The sequence below is a fragment of the Lacerta agilis genome, chromosome 12 (assembly GCF_009819535.1).
Source record: "Lacerta agilis isolate rLacAgi1 chromosome 12, rLacAgi1.pri, whole genome shotgun sequence".
NCBI lineage: Eukaryota > Metazoa > Chordata > Lepidosauria > Squamata > Lacertidae > Lacerta > Lacerta agilis.
The window spans coordinates 16,901,228-16,916,134 of NC_046323.1; the positions used below are offsets into that span (position 1 = coordinate 16,901,228).

General features: G+C 44.6%; 1 protein-coding gene across 4 annotated transcripts in view; it reads left to right on the forward strand.

Moving 5' to 3' along the window:
- Positions 1–1,119: 1,119 nt before the first annotated feature.
- Positions 1,120–14,907, forward strand: part of THRB (thyroid hormone receptor beta) — a 194,744-nt gene continuing 180,956 nt past the window's right edge. For 3 of the 4 annotated variants that reach the window (XM_033165175.1, XM_033165179.1, XM_033165178.1), the window contains exon 1: positions 1,120–1,214. The gene's annotated coding sequence lies outside the window, so the exon portion shown is untranslated. Of the gene's footprint in view, positions 1,215–11,364; positions 11,444–14,907 lie in introns of those variants that run through there. The other variant, XM_033165177.1, reaches the window with a different exon arrangement.

Sequence of the window (14,907 nt, forward strand, 5' to 3'; positions counted from 1 at the left end):
TGGTCCCGCGGCAAAGACCCGGTAAGGAGCATTGCCGCGGCATTCTGCACCTGCTGGAGTTTCTGAGTCAGCTTTAGGGGCAGCCCCGCGTAGAGCGAGTTACAATAATCAAGTCTGGAGGTGACCGCAATAATATCTTATGTCCTTTAGAGGAGAAATTGTGAATTGCAGAATTTTAAATACCCGTTATCATCCTTGGCTTCACTCAATTTTGTTTATAACACTCTTCCATTTTCTTCTAGTTGTGAGGGTGGGGGATGCGGAGGGGCCTCACAAGTGGAGTAGCCTAGGGCCTCTCTTCATCTAAATCTGGCCCTGGCTCCCCATAATCAGACAGATGTAGAACACAGGCATTGTGACAAGACTTAGTCTCTTTCAAAATCTGGTAACTCAGCTATGCTGCAGTTAGGTGCCCTTCTGCAGGCCTCTGCCCTGACGGCACCACCAGCTAAGAACCTGGACTGCAGGGCAATTTAAAGGTTTAGGATACAATCCTGTGCACACACTTGACTGGGGAACTGGCCCATGGTCATAGCCAGGCTTTTTGTTTAGGGGTGGGGGCAGGCTTTTGTTGGGGGGGGTCAGAACCTCAGATTTGTATTGCTTGGTATTGATTTAGGAGGGCAGCTGCCCCCCTCCTGCCCCTTTTCAAGGAAACATGGGCAGGATCGGTGCTGGTATATACTTTAATGAGGGGAAGGGGCAATTGATGTAGCTGTCCCTGTGTTTTGCAACACACATAAAAACAATTTTATTTTTATATTTTATATTTATATATAAAATATATACAGTATTTTATATATTTATATTTTATTTGGGGCAAGGAGGGGCTTGCAATCCAGCTGCGCCCGCCGCCTTCTTCAGCGCGCCTGCATTCCCGAACGTCAGCCTGCGACTTTTGCCCTGTCGTGTGAACCAGCCAGCACGTATCGGGGCAAGAGAAAGCGGGGTTGGGGGGGGAGAGAAAAGAGAATGGGCCCAGCGAGGAAAGAGCCGCCTCTGTTATGCCCAGAGAACCGGGCGTCCTGCTCCATTTGTGTCACTCACTCGCTCGCTCGCCTGCGCGCTCTCCCTCCCTCCCTCCCTCCCTCCCTCCTCGCTCTCCCTCCCGCCCCCGACCGGGTCACTCGAGGACACAGTCCGCCTCTCGCCGTGGGAAGCGCCGCAGCCTCGCCGGCGTCTCGCTTTTGGTCTTCCGAGCCCGCGCTTGGCAGGTGAGGCCCTCCTCCCTTCGCGCCCCCTGCCCGGCGAGCCGCCCTCCGGCCCTCCTCCTCCCCGTCTCTCCCTTCCCCTTCCCGGAGGGGGTTGCTTTGCAAAAGCGAGCGCGACGCGGACGGAGGCGGAGACTGGACGGAGCGGGAGGGAGGCAGGCAGGAAGGGGACTTCGTAACGCTGCAAACGAGGAGGCCCGGAGGATAGAAATGGGAGTTTCTAATGATGTGGCCCAGGGGAGGAGGGAGAGAGAGAGAGATGATATGCGCGCGTTACGCGGGGTTGGTCTAGATGACCCCGGGGTCCCTTCCGACTCCGCGGTTCTGGTCCTTTCGAGAGGAGGAGGAGGAGGAGGACGGAGCGCCTCTCATCTCCTGCACGTGGATCATTAAGAGCTGATTAGTTTCTCCAGCGGCGGCGGCGACAAGGGCGGTTGGAAAAGGAAGTGCCTCGGCCAGGACAAAACCGCAGAAAAGCGACTACTTGGCCCCCTTTCAAGATGATTAAAGCGGATTAGTCAGCCCTCGGAGAGCTGACAGCTCGCGAAGTGTGATGATCCCGTGTCTTAGCGCGTTTCCCTCGGAAACTAAACAAGCGCCGTTGCATTTGTTGCGTGGGCTTGTTCCCCCTTGCCACCCCGGGGGTGGGAATGAGGCTGGGATGCGCCCATCCCACAAGGGGAAGCTGGCTCTTTCTCTCCCAGCCCTGTGGGCAGGAAACAAGACTTTCTCCGGAATTTAGTAATGTGTGAGTGCGGCCCAACGCAAATCCCACTCAGATCAATGGGGTTTAAGTTCCTCAGTCAGTTGTGTGTAGGGCAGAGCAGAGTCGGGGTGGGGGAAAACTCTTTCTGCCCCCCCCCCCAACCGTTGCATACCCTCGTGGGCAACTCCAGATTATGGAATCACAAAATGGTAGAGTTGGAAGGGATCCCGATGGTCATCTAGTCCAACCCCCTGGGCTTGAACCCACGACCTTGAGATTAAGAGTCTCATGTTTTACTGACTCATCTAATTATGGCTTGCCCAATAGTAGGCAGGACCTGAGGCAAAAAAAAATATGCCAAAACTGGCAGCATGGGCATAGCGGGGGGGGGGAGGAGGCATCTGCCCCCAATCAATAAAATTCAATAAATAAAAACATAGCAAATTGAGGTTCTGCGCCCCCCCCCAAAAAAAATCATGGCTACGCCCATGGCCGGCAGAGCAACAGGTGCAAATCATAGCTTTTAAAAGATAGGTTGCAGGCCAGTCATGCAAAAGGCAAAAGTTACTATGCACACTTTTCCATCCAGCATGCAGGAAAGTTAAGAGGCATTATCACACTTCAAGGACACATTTCAGCAAGCTTAAACACTGGAAGGGGGTGGGGTGGGAGGAAGAGTCTGGGTCCCCAGTTGTTGTTGGACTACAACTCCCATGATTCCTAGCTAGGACTACATCCCCCATCATCCGTAGCCTAGCTAGCAGGACCCAGAGAGCTGCAAATGACATTCCCACCTCCTGGTGTTTTCACCCCCATTAAGGGCTGTAGCACAATGGCAGCACACACACAGTTTGCATGCAAAATACCCCAGGTTCAATTCCAGCGATGTCTCTGGGTAGCCTTAAGAAAGATGCTTTGACTGAAAGCCGGGGAAGCTGCTTCCAGTCGGTGTAATCCAAGGATAGGGACTCCCAACTTCCATCAACCTCAGCCAGCATGTCAAATGGCCAGGTATAATAGAAGCTGAAGACTGGCAACATCTGGAAGGCTGCAGACCACCAGTCCTGGTGTAGAAAACACTGAGCTAGACCGACCAGTGATCTGACTTCATGTATGGCAGTTTCCTATGGTTTAGGTTAAGATTTTGCATATGAACTTTGAAGGAGCGTCTTTTCCAGGATTAAAATTAGGACTGCCAGATTATCGAGCTCTCTCAGAAGGAGGCAGGGATGCTAGAAACCGACAGAAAAAGGTTGGGGGACAGACAAGCCAGTAGGTGCATACATACTTACCCATTTGCTAATGGTGGTTTTCTAAACAAAATAAAAAATAAAATAAATTCCTTCCAGTGGCACCTTAGAGACCAACTAAGTTTGTTCTTGGTATGAGCTTTCGTGTGCATGCACACTTCTTCAGAGGTATGGTAGGTGGTATGGTAGGTTGTCCTCGATTCCTAGCTGCAGCGCTTCAGGACAGCTGAATTTGGGCAGCATGGTGTCCTACCTGGTCTATCGTAACAAGATAAAATAAAAAATCCTGGTCTGTCGTGTTAAACTTTGGGGGCTAGTAGAAGTGGGGGAAAATCTAAACAAAGGGAGTTGTGTCATAAAGGTACAAATTGTTGCCTTTCTTTGGTTCAGGAAGTGTTGGGACGGCGCAGCTGGTTGGGGAGGCATCCTCAGAATTTATTGAGGCGCTAATCTCTCAAGTGGATGTTCCTATCACTGATAATTAAATCAGATGTGACTTGGTAGCTGACCTCCCTGAGGGTATTCCAGTCTTCCTCATCCAAATATGAGCAGAGAAGTCAGACAGAAGTATGTCAGGCCTCGTTCCACGAAACGCTGGGTTTTAGCTGTCTTGCATTAGTCAGGAACAAGGATTCTGCTTTCATAGTCAATATTTTGTGTTGTCTGCTAGAGTTTAAAATGGCAAAAAGGAGAGGAGCAGAGTTGAAATGACCTATGTGATTGCTGATTAAAAGGATGCCACAAAGATCTGCTCCCTCTCCCTCGGAAGGTTTGTGTATCGTTTGCCAAGTATGAAACATGATTTACCTCCTGCTGCTTCCAGATAGTTCTATGTGCCCTCATCGCCACAGGAATTTCCTAAATAAACTACTGACGTTGGTTGGGATTTTGCTAATGGTAGTATAGGGTTGTCAAGACATTCAATTTTTCCATCTATTTACTCCAACAATCCTTTTTAATATAACTGCTGTCTGTTGAAATCTAGGTTACCATCTTGAGTTCAGGGCTTTGCGCACAAAACAATGTGTAATGCAGGGTTATAGTGTTTCATAGAATCATAGAATTGTAGAGTTGGAAGGGGTCCAGAGGGTCATCAAGTCCAACCCCCTGCAATTTAGGAATCTTTTGCCCAATCTGAGGGGAACCTGAGGTTTAAGAGTACCTGTAATAATAATAATTTATCCCCAGCCACTCTTGGGGGCTCCCAACAGAATATTAAAAACACGATAAAGCATCAAACATTAAAAACTTCCCTAAAAAGGGTTCCCTTCAGATGTCTTCTAAAAAGTCGGATAGTTGTTTATTTCCTTGACATCTGATGAGAGGGCGTTCCACGGGGTGGGTGCCACTACCAAGAAGGTCCTCTGCCTGGTTCTCTGTAACCTCACTTCTTGCAGCGGTGGAACCACCAGAAGGCCCTTGGAGCTGGACCTCAGTGTCTGGGCCTCCCTCCTTCAGGTATACTGGACCCATGCCCTTTAGGGCTTTAAAGATCAGTACCAACACTTAGAATTGTGCTTGGAAATGTACTGGGAGTCAATGTAGGTCTTTCAGGACCGGTGCTATGTGGTCTTGGCAGCCACTCCCAGACACCAGTCTAGCTGCCACATTCTGGATTAGTTGCAGTTTCCGGGTCACCTTCAAAGGTAGCCCCACGTAGAGTGCATTGCAGTAGTCCAAGCAGGAGATAACCAGACCACTCTTGGCGAGACAGTCTCATGTTCAACCTACTGAGCTCTATCTCTTCGCTGTGGGTAGTGGGGCAGAGGAAAATCTCTGCCTAAGAGAACACCAGCTTAATTTTCTATAAGAGAATGGTACCATGGCTCCTTCTGTTGTGTCTGTTTCCCTCGATCAGGAGTGGGGAACCTCAGATCTGGGAACCAAGATAACAGTTGCGCAAAGGACAGTTGCGCAAAAGCTCTCCAAACTTCTCTGTCTTGCACAAACTCTTCTCAGCTCAGCTCCTCTCCCTGGCTATGACTCTCACCAGCCCTGTTTGCACTGTCACTGAGTGTTTTGGCCTGGCTGAGCTGTGCCTTTTTGCCTTCCTGGATGGAGAACAGAAAGAAGTGTGCAAGTGTGACCTACGCTAGTGGCCAAAATTGTGGAAACCCTTTGGGAAAAGTTTATTTTCGAGGTTTGATGGCTCGTAACACCTGATTGGCTCTCTAAACACTCCTGCTCATTGGCTACATTCAAATGAAGGAAAGCTACTGCGTATCAACCTAAGCAAGTTGTGCTTCCTTTTTCTGATTATTTGGCTATAACTTTTGATAGCATAGAGATAACTGAACAAACTTTCGGTATCTGAAGAAGTGTGCATGCACACGAAAGCTCATACCAAGAACAAACTCAGTTGGTCTCTAAGGTGCTACTGGAAAGAATTTTCTATTTTGTTTGAACAAACTTTGTTGCATTACATTGTTCATTAAATTATCTTTCCATTGATATATTATGGTATTGCTCCAAAAGAAAGTGGTGTTATGAGCCACCAAATCTCAGAAATACACTTTCCCCAAAAAGTTTCCACAATTTTGGCCACTAGTGTATATAAAGGTGCAACATGCATTGGTGGGTCCACCCACTTTTGCCCACCACTTGCATGTGGCCCCTGAAATGTCCCAAATGGAATGTGGCCCTCAGACTGCAAAGGATTCTACAACACCCCACCCACCCCTCATCTGAGCATCAATAAGGTCTTTGAATGTCCTTCTTGCTGCTTTTTGCTTGCCAATGGCATCCTGTTTTCAGTGGCCAACCGCATACCTGTAGGAAGTCTGCAAGCAGGAAAATAGACATAAATTCCTCAAAGTTAAGCCTATTAATGGCTACAAATCATGGTAACTATATGTTACCTCGAGAAGCCTTTATACCTCTGTATAGAAACTGCCGAGAAGCAACAGGAAAGAGAGCTATTGCCCTTTGTCTTCTGCTTGTGGGTTTCCCATAGATGTCTGGTTCTCTTTGCTGGTAAACAACAGCTCCACTTACGCTCTCATAGGGGAAAATACTTTATACTGTGCAATATAATTGTGACATTGTTCTAGATCTTTGTCAATGGCGTAGCGTTATCGAGGTCCTTTGCGCAACTGTTACAATGCAGCCTATCACTAACACCTGTGTGTTTGAAGGATAAATTGCTACTTATATTGTTTCATATTATATATATGTTTTTACGGGTAGTATTGATACGAGACACTATGGCCGAAAAGAGGGGTGTTCTTTTTTTTGCTTTTTTTTAAAGTACAGGCAAACCAAGGTTTTCATAGCGCGGCGCCAGGAAATCTGGAAAGGACAGCAAGACATTTGTGTCTCAGCCCCACACCGCACAAATTTTTCCTGTTCTAGAGGCTGAATGCTTTAATTCTTATAATTAATGAAATTGTCAACTGTGTGCAACAAAAGCACTGTTGATCCTTTTGCCACAGCAAGTTAAATTATAGTAAATTATGTCTTTGTAGCAGGCCTACACAACATGTTACCTACAGGCCATGTGTGTGACATGACAACCTGACGTGGCAGTCCGCCAGATTGTTCATAACGCCTTCAGTTTAGCAGGTTGCTTGAGGCTGAAAAGCAAAGGGTATAGAATAAACCCAGTGGAATGCAGAATGCTGCAGTTTAAGTCATATATGGCCTCGAAGGCTGCCTATGCAGGCTGTCCAAGTGTCCCTATTTTCCAGGGACAGTCCCAGATTTACAGAAGCCACCCTGGTTTCTGATTTGATCCTAAAATGTCCTGCTTTTCCTTATTTTCATCTGTGAAATGGAGAAGGGTATAGAATTATCCAACCCACAAGCCATATGAAGGCAGCCCTTTATAGGGAATTTATTTAAAAAAAGTTTAACATTTTATTATGTTTCTATATATGTTTTTTAACTTGTATTTTTGCATTAATTACATTTTTAATATGTCAGCACAGGATAGATTTTGCTTCCCACTTAGATGGGCAGGGTATAATAATAATAATAATAATAATAATCATTTTCATCGGAGAAATGTTGGAGGGTATGTATACGTATATGCCTACTAAAGATAATCTAGAAGTAAAACAAATATTAAATATTTGATTCTGCAGTCACAAAACTGAAAGCCGAGTACTGCAAAAATCTTAGCAACATTTCAGTGGCTATGAGTAATTTTTCTACAGCTGGTTCCCCCCCCCCCAGCAAAACAACTGACGGATACTGAACAATAGTTTCAAAAACCTCTTGTGTATTAAAGAAGTCGAAAAAAGAAAAAGCTAAATGGCATACGGGTGTTTATAATTGGGAGGGGGCATATTAAGTGAAAGTATGGAGCAGACTTGTCAGGTTTTTGAGCTCAGAGCTTAATGATACATTAGAAATAGTTGTTTCCAAATTAAAACAACAACTATTATTGAAATTGGACTGAGGCCAGAATCGCTTGCAGAAAAATACTTGCTTGCAGGATCTACTCTGTTATGATTGCTGATGTCTCCAAAAAGGGCTCATCGCAACACCTACAAATAGATCTTTAAAGTGGGATAATTGTTTATGTATTTATGAAATATAGGTCTATTTTTTTAAATATTATGGCTTTCAATTTCTCTGCAATCCTATACAGACACACACACACACACACACACACACACACACACCTGGGAGTAAGAAAGGATGGAGCTTAGTGGTACTTTCTGTTATAGGATTGCATTGTTACTGCATCTGCTCATTTGGCAGAAAATTAACTACTTTCATTGATATGGGGAAACTGGAAACAGGCCTCTTAACAGGATAATGAAGGCATGACAGGCAGGCATGATGCTCGTAAGGGGAAGAAACTGAATGGATTTGGACTTTGCCGCTTGTCTGCTCATCAAGGGTCAATTGTGTCTCACTCCAGGTGAGCAGGCAAGTGGGAAATTGTTTGACTGTATTAACTGCAGTATCATAACTCTAAACTCTCTCAGACATTGTTTTCTACAATTCTCCACCCCACCCACAAGACCATGTGAATTTGTCTGTGTTACTTTTTCTACCCTGCCCTGGAACGAATTAGGCTTAAAGATTCTGCCCTAATTTCTTTCCAGAGATTTCTTGATTGGACACTTCGACCTAATTGGACACTTTAAGGCGGTTGCCAAAGCCGGCACTAATAGGTTGCTGCCAGTTTTCCATCAATGATTAATAAAGTTCATTTAGAGGATCAATTAGCATTTTGAAAAGAGGATTTTGAAACAGAAATGTTATAAAAGCTTCACAGAGCAGAGTTTTGTTAGTGCTTATTTCTGTGTGAGGAAGTAGGTGCCATAATTAACAGTAATAAGCAATTTGTTTTGGAGCAGCGTTTTTTTGGGGGTTTTAAGTTCTGGTGGTAAATAAAACATTCTGGTAATTCTTCAGGGTGCAATCCTCTATACGCTAGCTCGGGAAATAAACTCGGTTGAAATCAGTAGCACTTATTAAGGAGAAAACGTAAGTTTCGATTGCAAACTTAATTACGCTGGCAACGTAATCCTATACATGCTTTCTCAGAAGTAAATCTCATTCAATAGGGCTGACTTCCAGGTAAGGGGTGTGTGGGACCACAGCCTTAAACAGCTGAATTATAGTATCTGGATCATGAGAAGTCATGGTATCATTCTGTTCCGCGTGGGGCAGACCTTACCTTAATGTGTCCTGTTCTGGGAATCACAGCTTAAAAAGTACAAGAACAAACAAGAGCATGTCAGGAGGATGACAGATGCCCAGGGTGAGAAGCCTGGAGACCAAGCCTTATGAGTAATGGTTGAAGAAGTTGGGTATGTTTAGCCTAAAGCAGAGGTGATTTAAGAGGTGATGCAATAGTCCTTTTTCAAGTGTTTGTCACATAAATAATGGAACATTTCCCTCTTTGTTGCTCCATTGCAACCTCTTGCCCATCGCCCTCAAGAGGGGAGGGAGGGATATCACATATGTGTGATACTCTACAACAGTGCAATAGAGGTGAACCCAGTGGTCGGGTCTAGCTTGGAAAGGCCAGGAGATGATTAAATGGTAATGAAGAAACAGAAATGCAGCAGAAGATCGGGACAGAGGGAAGAGGTGGAGCAGCAGCACAGCTGAAAGGGCCTGGGAAGTGGGAATGCTTCCTAAATCGTCATTAGCAAGGCTGTGTTAAACTGCATAATTTTTCTACGGAAATCATTGCAATAAATACGTTGGCTCGTGTAATCTCTGAGTCTGCAACAATACATATGGAGATGGAAGTTAATCATATTCTTTGAGAGTAGTTGCACTTTTAAAACCGATTGGTTGAAAGTGAATATGCTCTTCTATTTTTTCCTGCTTAAGATTTTTAGACCCTTCTGGTTTCAGGAGGACATTTTCTCCTTGCTGTGTGCATCCAAGCAAGGTCTCTCCTGAGCTTTTGCATGCAAAGGAAAATAAGATTTTTGTTCAGGCGATATGCATTGTGCAGTAGTAGGAAGCTTCCCATTTTTCCTCCTTGCCCCCCCCTCCATTTTTGTTTTTATTTTGATGTTCATGCTTACATACACATCTTGTTCCTCTTTTGGGAAAAAAATCTGATATCTGTAAAGGAAGTATTATAAAGGAAAACAGTGTGGTATGTTCTATTTTTAGTTTGCGCAGCACCTCTAAGAATTTGATCCACAAAATATGGCATAGCAAGAATAAAAGCTTGAAAGAATACCAGTAAGATATTGGAATAGCAGGGGATGCTATAATATTAGATGTTTTATCTTCCAAAGAGCAGAATTTTGCGGTGGAAAATTAGCTATGTTGTGCTGAAGTAATATTAATAATATTAGTAATAAGTTAAAATGAATATGCTGTTAGAATATTTGACAGCAAACATGAATTCATAGCTATACACTTTGCAGTGTGAGCCATGGCTAAATGTAGCTTTAGTTAGCTCCAGGATGCCACTGGAGTTGGCATCACCCAGTTATTCAGGTATCAGTACAGATGTTAGGTACACAGGTGGCGCTGTAGTGTAAACCATTGAGCCTAGGGTTTCCCGATCAGAAGGTCGGCGGCTCGAATCCCCGCAACGCGGTGAGCTCCCGTTGTTCAGTCCCAGCTCCTGGCAAACTAGCAGTTCGAAAGCACGTCAAGTGCAAGTAGATAAATAGGTACCACTCCGGCGGGAAGGTAAATGGCGTTTCCGTGCACTGCTCTGGTTTTGCCAGAAGTGGCTTAGTTATGCTGGCCACATGACCTGGAAAAGCTGTCTGCGGACAAACGTCGGCTCCCTTGGCCAGTAAAGTGAGATGAGCGCCGCAACCCCAGAGTCGTTCATGACTGGACAACTGTCAGGGGTCCTTTACCTTACAGATGTTACATTAATTCAAATGATAATCTTATATGCCAAGCAAAATATGTATGCCAGCCATGTTCTCAGAAGGTAGGGCAGGAGGGTAAAGAAAGAGCAACAAGGCTTAAATATGGCCGCTTGTTCTTTGGGGGGGGGGGAATGTAGCACCTAAAATGAGTTGCAAAATCATTGCATTTACAGTTTCTTCAGCAAGTCAGGGGTTACAATTATCAACATTTCAGCATCTGCAAAAGATGGAGGTGTTTGATGGTTAGTTATGCAGAACATGCATGCACAGAAACCATAAATTAATTTGTAATAAATCCTGGTTTGAATTACAAAAATTATTCAAGTTTGTTAGATGGAGAACTGGGCTACGTACCCATTCTGGCTTTAAGAACTACCTGATTTTGAGTTTCAGTTGTGCTAGCACTACTTTTCCCAAAGAGACATGGGCTTTGATGCAAACACTGTATCTCAACACTGGTACAGAATCCTTCCGTACTTCTGATCGGTGCTGGAATACCAAATAGCCAGAGCAGGCACCAGCCTATGGCCCCCACGACAACGGATCAAAATAATATTGATTGAAAATTGAAAGAAAATTACAAACAAGCTTTCTTAGTTCAATGTTATCCCACTAGAATGGTGGGCCCTTAGGTGTCTCCACAGGGTTTAATCCAGCCCTGCTTCTGATATGGATTGTGGACCGACAGGATTTCCCTCTTCATCAGTAGGGAACTGTGAGATATCTTAATCCTGTGATCTGATACAGGAGATGCTGATCTGTGGGATTTTGAGGAGTGAAACAGTGCTTCTCATGTGCATGTGGTTTCCCCCACTACTCACCATGGAGCAGGTGATTAATCAGGGGCTAATTGGCCAGGCTGGGACTTTACCTAGAAACCTTTCCACTATCACCTGTGTGTGACCTGGCTCTGCCGCCTCAAGCAGAGGCAGGGAAGAATGCAAAGGAGCTGGCGGAGATAATCTGGTAAAGTTGGTTTTGCTAATCTCTTGCTCGGTAGTTGTTGTTGGAAAAACAGGAGTCATGTGCCTTTAAACTGTTGCATGTTCCGAAAAATGAGCAGTTGCTAATTTGTCTGCTGCTGAAACTGAAGGCTGCAGTAGTTTGCTGCCACTCTATAATGGCATTACTATACCAGGGTAGAAGTAACTGACATCACTAGTGGTGAACCTTGCTGGAGTGTTACTTAACACAACGAAAACAAGGCACCCAGGCATGATTTCTCTGCTCATGACACATCCCCACATGTCTGCTTTTTGATAATTTCAAAATAGCGTGTATTTATCATGTCAGCGTGCTGTAGTCACTATTCAGCAACCCCGAAAATGACAGGGTTATTTAAGGACAATGGTAGCTCGTTGCCTTTAGCTAATCCTAAATGAAGGGATTAACTCACTGTTGCCTTCCTTTTTGTAACTGTGAGTCACTTAATGTTTGGGATTCCTCCCCCCCTTCATTTTCTTTGATGTTGTCATATAGGAATAAAGACATTTAAAAATTTAATGTCAGCATTGATTTATATGACTTGCTCTCCTGCTTATGGTGAAGGCACAGAAACAAATCATGCGGCTTGCTTCGTATTGATCTTGCCAGCTAGTGTAGACATTTAAAAAAAAATATGTTCATTAGAAGTTTTTGGAAAAGCTCGCCCACATTCACATTGTAGGAGAGTTCTTTCCATTTCGGGTTTCATTATGTTTATATGTGACTCATTCTTGGCAGAAGGAGAGAGAGACTCGATTTATATTTTAATCATCAACATTAAATGATATGAAATTGCAAGTGCCTCTTAATATTCCTGCAGTTAGCTTTTTTTTTTAAAGATTAGTCATTGTTTTTATACCTAGCAGGTGTCCAAACCGCCTAGCTAATATTTCACCTTTATGAAGGCTATATTGTGCCCTTTTTCATACTCCTCCAGCCTGTCTTGAATCAATGGGTTGAATCCAGACATGCTGTTATGTGAATGTAAGCGCTCCTTCCATTCATGGAAGTGATGCAAATTGCGTAGTCCTATGGGCTAGGAAGCAATTTTTGCCACTTCCCACTCCTGCCTGCAGAGTCCAGTGGCACTTCCCACGTTGTTCTGAAGGGTTCTCCAACCTTCCAGATCATGTATTCAGGAACAGATCAGATTGTAAAGATACAGTTGTACCTTGGTTCGCGAACGCCTTGTGAGTCGAACGTTTTGGCTCCCGAACGTCGCAAACCTGGAATTGAGTGTTCTGGTTTGCGAACCTTCTTTGGAACCTGAACTTCCTGCAGCCAGTCAGAAGCCGCACCTTGTTTTCCGAATGTTTTGGAAGTTGAACGGACTTCCAGAAAGGATTCCTTTCAACTTCTGAGATACCACTGTAAAGGGGAATAAGCCAAGCCCAACTTTTATGAAGTTCTGCCCTGTGTAACTCTGGAAACAACCTACTATTTAATGAAAGTAGCTGCAGTCCCACAAATGGTTTTATATTTAGCCCATGTTTGGCTATGAACAGGTCTCCCCATCTGTGAAATGGGAATAATAGACCTACTTTTCAAAGCATATGTTGAATGAATGGGATGGGATAGGATTTAAAAAGCAGTTTGTATATATACTGTAATGTGATTTGCAAATTGATATTTTTATTTTTCATAGTATTTACCTTGAATACGATAGTCCAAATAGACTGATTAAATTATCATTAAAACAATTACAACCATAATTAAAAACATACAGGATAAAACTGCCATAAAATAGACTACAAACTCCTACAAACTTTCTCCTACGACTAAACTTTCAGATCATCTGGATAGGCTTGTCTAAATAAGAATGACTTCAGCAGGTGACAAAAGGAATACAGTGAAGGCAAATGTCTGAGATCAATCGGCAGGGAGTTCCAGATTTGGTGCTGCCACACTAAATGATGCTTTCAGATGCAGTGTGGGTAGTACATGCAACATCTTGCAGCGGAAAACTGTGACACCCATCTTCTGGGGCCATGTTCCTGTGTGTTTTCGGGCACCGTGCTCCCTTGTGTTTTGGGGTGCCGTGCTCTCAAATGAGAGCATGCCCCCCCAAAATGGGATGTTCTCATTTAATCGGCACAGTTTAGGGAGTTGGTACGTGAAACTTGCAAAAGTGCCAATTTTGCCGATCGAAGTGGTTGAGTGGACACATGCGCGGTAAGGCGATCTCGTTGGTAAACTGGTCTCAAGTTGTTAAGAGCTTTAGGTACTCATAGTAACACCCTGAACTCGATCTGGTAGCAGATAGGCAACCAGCATAGACCTCTGCACACACTATGGTCTAAACCACTAAGCTTCTTGGGCTTGCCGATCAGAAGGTCAGCGGTTCGAATTCCCGAAACGAGATGAGTTCCCGTTGCTCTGTCCCAGCTCCTGCCAACCTAGCAGTTTGAAAGCATGCCAGTGCAAGTAGACAAATAGGTACCGCTGTGGCAGGAAGGTAAACGGCATTTCCGTGTGCTCTGGCATCCCTCACGGTATCCTGTTGCGCCAGAAGCAGTTTAGTCATCCTGGCCACATGACCCGGAAAGCTGTCTGTGGACAAATGCCAGCTCTCTCAGCCTGAAAGTGAGATGAGTACCACACCCCATAGTCACCTTTGATTGGACTTAACTGTTCAGGGGTCCTTTACCTTTTACCTTTATATCCTGTCAGCAATCGTGTACCTTGTTTCTTAGGCAATTGTTAGATTAGTGAATAAGTGGCTTTATGAGATTTCTAGTATTTTGACATTTCACTAGCTTTTAATTATTCTTTTGGATTCTGGCCCAAGGGCACCTCCATATGACCTGTTTATTGAGCTTTCATCCTGATTTGTTTGCGCAAAGCTGATGTGGTAGAAAGATGGCCGTTCTTTATTGAGCATTTGTTCTCATCTGTTTGCAGGGCAGTTAGATGACAATGAGCGTTCATCCTGATTTGCTTGCAGGGTGTTTACACATCTTCCCATTAATCCCTCTTTTATTCCACACTTTTAAATGCATTTCCCAAATTGCAAGATGTCTGAGTGGTATTTATTTATTTATTTATTTTTAAAAAGTGGATTTCTTGTGCTAGGGCGACAGAGCACTTTAATCCACTTCAGTTGCGCAAACCTGAGGTTTCCATATGTGCTTTAATCCCTCCTGGAAAATACTGAGAGGGTGGAGGCACCTCAATTTAGCTGCCCTTGGTTCCAAGTGAAGTAAGGGGGATGTCAGGAAACCCCCCTCCCCGCGGCTGGTAGGGTCGCGGGAGCATCTGCAGTATAGAGACCCACCTCCGCTATTTACCAGTTCGTCCTCCCCCTCCTCCGCCGGAAGCGACCATTCCTCCAGTGGGGAGGGGGAGTTAGAGGCAGAAAGGCGGTGCAGGGGCTCTGAAGGGATCGCAGTGCATGAACGCCGAGGGGATAGCGGAGAACGGGGTCAGGTTCCCACGCTCCGAGGTCG